The sequence below is a fragment of the Somniosus microcephalus genome, chromosome 8 (genome assembly GCF_052327205.1).
Source record: "Somniosus microcephalus isolate GS21.2 chromosome 8, FLI_Smic_1.0, whole genome shotgun sequence".
In the NCBI taxonomy this organism is placed as follows: domain Eukaryota; kingdom Metazoa; phylum Chordata; class Chondrichthyes; order Squaliformes; family Somniosidae; genus Somniosus; species Somniosus microcephalus.
The window spans coordinates 57903189-57909927 of record NC_140994.1 but is presented as its reverse complement, the minus strand read 5'-3'; the positions used below and the strand labels follow the sequence as shown (position 1 = coordinate 57909927).

The 6739-nt window shown below is 42.2% G+C and overlaps 1 long non-coding RNA gene across 1 annotated transcript; it reads left to right on the top strand.

The window, feature by feature from the left end:
• Positions 1 to 3384: 3384 nt before the first annotated feature.
• LOC147113539 (uncharacterized) lies at positions 3385 to 4500 on the top strand. Its single transcript, XR_015079139.1, has 2 exons — positions 3385 to 3700; positions 4177 to 4500. It is a non-coding gene; the product is annotated as an uncharacterized LOC147113539 (long non-coding RNA).
• The last annotated feature ends 2239 nt before the right edge of the window (positions 4501 to 6739 follow it).

The window sequence follows — 6739 nt, the reverse complement described above, 5'->3', positions numbered from 1 at the left end:
TATGCAGTATGTATCCTGCAAGCAGAGACGTAGCATTGAGATACTGGGAGCTTGAAGAGTACAGAATGACATGGAAGTGTCTACTCTGTGTCCCAGCCTCCTTGTGAGTAAATGTATGGGCATCTTTCCCAGTGAAAATGTGACAGTAGTTCCAGTTTTAAGTGGCAGTAGTAAAATGTGCTATGCTGTAGTATGGGTGTGCATGTAAATCTTTGAAAGGCCTGCAATGTTTTCTAAGGAGTTAGCATGCAGCTTGAGTCATAAAGAGGGAACTTTTGTGGCAATGGATACTTTGTCCATCTACAGGAAACTCTCGATTTACCGGCACCTAAATAACCGAAAATCTCTGTTAACCGGCAAAATTCAGGAGTAGGTTCAGGTAAGTTTTACTTCATATTATTGGCCGTTCCTGGATCTGTGGCCATGTAACCGGGGTTCCTGCACCTGTTGCTATGCAACAGGGACGCCTGGATCTGTGGCCATGTACGGGGCTCTCGTACCTTTTACTATACCTCTCTGTAATCCGGCCTTTTTGATAAACCGGCACCACGCTGGTCCTGTCGGTGCCAGATAAAAAAGAGTTTCCTGTAGTTCATATAAAGGCTGACGAGTTTAACCTTGGCAGACTTCCTGAAGCTATGAAACTTTTCCCTCATTTGCTCCCTTGTCCTTTGAGTATTGGGCACAATATTAACCCATGGGGCTGTCGCCTCCCAACCTGAGTGTACAGTTCTTCTGTGTGGGATGGGGGGAGGTGGTGAGGACATGGAGGTGTCCTAGTGAATCAAACAAGGCACTCTTCACTTCTTGCCGAGTCACCACCAATACAGCGTCAACAAAGGGAAATTTCTTGTAATGTTTTCCAATTATCTGTAGAGTTGTGCAGCAAAAACTTTCTGGCCAGTGATTTCCATACTGACTAGCAAGAAATTCACAGCCCCTTTAAGAGCTCTAGCCCCACACAATTCCATGAGCCCCATCCACCCAACCACCAACAGGCTCATATTGGCAGGCCCAATCCAGGCTGAGAGCTCAATGAATATTTCATTAGGCCAACCTCAGGAAATCAAGCATGGTCATCGCTGCATGATTTTGGCCCTCACTGGGACTCGTAGTTTTATACAGCACTTATATAATGCAAATTTTTCATCACTGCAAAGCATTATGGCCTCAGGGAGGCAAAATGTGTCTTATAACTAAAGCTAAGTAAACCTACATACAGGTTTCAATTTGAGATACAAGGCCATGCTTAGGTTTCACACCAACAGCAGAATAATGGAAAAATTCTGTGCATCCAACTTGTTAAAGCTTAATTTTATAACTCCCATTTTCCCCATCCTTTCTCAAAGATGCTGAATCTTGCTGGGATATAGTTCCGCAGGACGGGCACTCTCTGGTAACTTGCCGTATGTGAGTCTAGATAGTAAATGCTACCAGGCGTTGTGATCTGGTGGGGAAGGGGTAAATCGAGTTGAACCTGATCTTCCACACCTGAAACCCAAAAATACACTTTCCAATAGGGGGTTACTGGACAGCAATCAGGATGTGAGGCTGCAGTTGATTTTTCTGCTCCTTAGTTCAGGAAAATTGTAGCAGCCCAAGAATTAACCCTGACTATTCACCCCAGATGAGGGATCAAATTGGGACTTTCTGGTTTGCATGATTCAGTGGAGTGGATCAACTTTAACTTTCAAACTTCTAGGTGCTCCTTTGGACTACCTTTAAGTTTCTATTATTAGTATCCCTGGGAATCCCTGGCCCAAGACCGCACAAAGTGGAGGAGAAGCATCCAGGAAGGTGCCGAACACCTCGAGTCTCTTTGCCGGGAGCAAGCGGAAGCCAAGCGCAAGCAGCGCAAGGAGCGCACATCAACCCAAGCACCCCACCCACCCGCCCCTTCAACCACCGTCTGCCTCACCTGTGACAGAGACTGTAGGTCCCGCATTGGACTCATCCGTCACCTGAGAACTCATTTTTAATGTGGAAGCAAGTCATCCTCGGTTCCGAGGGACTGCCGAAGAAGAAGGAAGAAGATTATTAGTAAAAGGCTGACTGGACTTTACACATTTTTCTAGCATTTGTCTGTCAATGCACTTGCATTGTTCCACTTTTCTTCAATTCAGAGTGGACAGCATAAACTGGGGCAGTCCACTTAAACAGCTCTCACAGCAAGTACTGGCAATGCAATGATAGCATAAAAATAAGAATCCAGATAAAGAATTAATCCTATGCTTCTTTCAGATACTGGGGTGAGGGGAAATTTTAAGTCATAATATATTCATGTGTTGAGACAATATATAAATTGCAAGATCAAGATGGTTTTAAAGCTGGAAGATTCTGAATCATAGGAGGCCATTCGGCCCATCGTGCTTGTGCTAGATGTCACCATTGTCAAAAATACTAATACTTTTCATGTTGAACAGCAGATACAAAACTTATAGGATCTTCCACAAGTGCAGCTGAAAGACATTGTATGACTGAATCACATAGACCAGTGGCTTCAGGTTCAGTTCTCAGCCTGTGCTGAGTTTACTGATCTTGCCAAAGTGGCAATAGGGATGCTATAAGTGCTTGGGGATAAGTCAGCCAAGGCTCCCACTTGTGATCAGTATCCAGTGTCGCCCACTGGAAAATGCATGTGTGCAGATATCTGGAGTGAAGAATCTGGCTCACCCGTGTTGTCTCCTACAGTTCAATAGCCTGTTCATCTTCACTGCCCAGGATCACACATGAGAAATGGCCACTTAGACAGGATTTTGCAGGGTGACCATTTCCCATGGAACCAACCCCCAGTATGAGTCAGTGACTATGTCCTGGGATATGCTTCCAACAAAGAAACCTGCCCTGGATAACTATTTACTGATTTTTCCACATGATAAAGTCTTTACCACTTCATACTTTTAACAACATCTGACATCTAACAACAACTGACACCTAACATTTATAAACTGAGAAGTACAGAAAGGCTGGTTTTCAATTCCAGGACCAGTAAGAGTTTAGTGTAATGATTCTCAGGGAAAAAATCAGAACTGTTGCACAGGTTAAAAATGTTATATATATATATATATAAATAAAAGAGAAATAGCAACAAGTTAGCACTGCACATCTTAATATCGACAAAACTATATTAATACATTTAATAGATTTATTATGTGGACATAATCCCTGAAGCACGTAGTCCCAATTTTCTCGTCCTTGGCACCCACAAGAATTGCTTGTACAGCAGTAAAAATCCTTGTACTCTGTCCTTGATGCCTGCGCCCTGTCATATCTGTTGGAAGGGAGGCAGGGAGATAAGACGGAAACTTACTGTAAACTCCTTGGAACTACGAGTTCCCCATTATATCATCATCTTGGATGCATTGACGCATGAGATGTATCAACAGATGATAATAAGAACAATCTCTTCGAATACAGAACACATCATGTTAACAATGTACATTTTTTTTCTCCAATACTTTTCCAATTATACGTATCAGAACCCCCTCCGTGACCATTCCACAGACACGTGCTATTCCGTTTGAACGAGAGCTTTGTGCTAAAACATCTTGCAGGTGCAGCAGAGACCTTGGCCAGTCTCCTGCTGATTTTTTTATATTCGAAAACAGTTACACTGTGTTGTTAAATAAGCCCTCAAGGTCTCTCAAATGGGATAAATGTGGATGAGAGACAGCTTCTCGGTATTCTGTCTGCAAGAGGGGTGAGTAGTACTTCTGTAGTGAGAATTAGTTGGACATAATTCCTAACATAGAATAATATCGATGTAAAATTATACAGCTGAATGTTAATGTATTTTATTTCATCAGCAACGTTGATGTCTAGACTTAAGAAACAGATATGGTTAGCTGGAACTTTATATGATAGCGGTACTGTAGTATTACTTGGACTTAAGATATTTCAACACTTTTTTTAAGAAAACTTTTATAACGCGCATATCTGTCTCATAACCGAGTGTCTTTGTTGCACAGATATTCCCTATCATATAGCTTGTATATTTTATATATACTTGCATGGATACATTTGTGTTTGAGAAAAGCTTCGATTTGTTTCGAGACTAAATATAGCGGCGCGAAATCGTCACCGTTTAATTTTTTTGTATAGACCTATTCTGACATTACAGTTGACGAATGCTGCTTGTCCCATTTTAACAAACGCTTACAATTGGTTTTATTACAGGACTGCACGGGACTTCCTGGAACTGCTCCTGTATTCGTTGTTCCTTTTTCCTATGCACATACCTCTTTGAGAATTTGGTCTAAAGAGGCATAGGGCATGGGAAAATGGGGCGATGGAGGCTGCTTCTCCTCATTGCAAGCCACGAAGAGAAAGAACCCGTCTCACAGCCCGTCCTTCTTAATCACTTTCCCCATGTGACTGGCAAAATATGTGAATGTTGCTCTGTTTCAATACATTACTTTCAGAGAAAATAAAACTATCGAATCCGTATTGCCTCGATATGTTTCTACTCATTTCCTCTAATAAACTGAACCATATTCAGATTCGGAGCCTGCGTGTGTTCTCTGTTTCGAAGTAGTTTTCCATACAGGGTGCAAATCGAAAGTCACAGTTAAATTACACTGAAATGATGTACTCATCTATTCAATACAGTACTGATTAAACCAAATGGGACTGTAGATTTCTTCAAAAATAAAATTAACCTTTTTTTTACTGCACAGACATGTCAAAGATATCACTAAATATACAAGCACGCTTCAGTGTCAGTCACTGTCAACTGTGCAAAGCCCAAATCAAGCTGCCATTCACATCAAGGAATTCTTTGGGATCTGATACATACACACTAAGTTATGTACAAGTATTGCATCACATGCGTATTGTTCCGCAGCTATAATCATGTTAGGTTTGACATGCTTCTGTGTGTTCAACATTTAAAGGCCGTAAATTTAAAACTGGAAAATATGCCAGATTACCACCAAATGAAAGCCATGCTTCCCCGTATTCACTGCTCAAGTTTAAGCACATGTAAATCCACAGTTGTATTTTTTAAATGACAGTAGGTAAATACTGGAATTAACCCCACCAAAACCTACAGGAGAAAAAAAAGGGGGGGTGGGACTGGAAATTAGGTGTCAGCAAGGACTGTATTCAAAAATCTTCTGAGAGGTTTTGTAGGTAATATAAAGACACACAACTTTTCAATTCACCTAACAGCAGCACTGTAAACTTTGCAATTTATAAAACACAATAGGAAAGCAATAATATACTGTTCTCGCTCACCGCTTTTAAGGAAGAGCCCATTTTACCTTCTATTTGAAAAACACAATAAATGATCCCCTTTAATATTGGATTTTATTTGTTTGGAGCCTTCCATGCCACTTTCTTTTCCAATTATATTCCCCTTTTCTCCCATTAGGAGGTGCTGATTAGCGGTTCCATGGTCAAGTAGCTATTAGACGCTTTTATCTTGGGTTTAAGTGGGGTGTTTTGGGCCACCGACTCCGAACATATAGATCTGTCACAGCAGGTGGCAGCCCCGGAATAAGCTGGCACATTCCCCAAGGCTGGCAAAAAAAATAATGGATCTACCTGGCTGCATGCTTTAGAAAATCCCACCATTTTACTCAAGGGTTGTTGCTGGCCGTGGGAAACCGCACCCTCCGGTGTCCACGGCACAACCACCACACTAAACACAATCTAAAACAACTAGCATTCACGTATGAGGCTAGCCAGAATATTGGCTTGCTATTTGACCGAGGGGGGCTTCACAGCTAAGCCTTATCCTCTCCTCACTGGGGGAAGATTTTGTCGGTGGACTATGTGTAACAAAATCTTAAAGTGTTGTTTATCGATGGATTTAGGATCTGGTTACACCTGCCCCACAGATGAAATCGCCCCCCTCACCACGCACACGGGCACTTTGCAGCAGAGATAATAAGAGAAAATGCTGGCAATACATTGCTGGTCAGTCAATATTTGTAAAGAGAACACAGGCTATGGGTGGGGAATGGGTCACACGCTGCAAATTTCCAGCGTGTGACCCATTCCCTACACACTCTTTACAGATACTGACTGAGAAGCTGCGTGCTCCCAGTATTTTCTGTATTTAGTTTAGATTTGCAATGTTTTCTGCAGAGATGACTGAATAGCCATCAGGAGCCCGAACCCGGGTTGATTTTCTCTCTAGACCAGGGGAAGGACATGTAAAGGTTCTCCCCTCATGCGTTTGACCTTTCAGATCAAATTATTACACAAACAGCATTAGCCTCACACCGCAATCTACAGTTTTACACTTGCCTTCCATCGGTGGTGCCCACAGAGAGATTGGAGCACATTTCCAGAACAGCCTTCTAGAGTTGGTTAGTCTTAATCTTCGACAATTATATCTCTTTCCCATTAAACAAACGAAACATTTAACCTTTTTAATTAACAATTCGTGATGAGAGGATCCCCGTGGGGCAAAAAAAATCGTTCCCGTCAGACTCAATACTTCAGTGAACTGGACATTTGGCCCATTGAGCGCCAGCGGGACAACCACGCATTGCACGCAATGGTAAAGCGTGGGCAGAGAGTGCTGGCGGGTTATTTGATGGCTGAGGGGTTCCCAGCTAATCCTTCCTCAGTGTGGGGAAGATTATTTTTCTGCGGACTATGTGCAACAAAATCCTAAATTGTTCTTTATGAATAGATTTAGGATCCGATGCCCCACAGACTAATTGGCTTCCCTCCCTTTATGTCCGCACGCAAGCATTTTTCAGGCACTTGTAAGAAATGTTATTCTAAA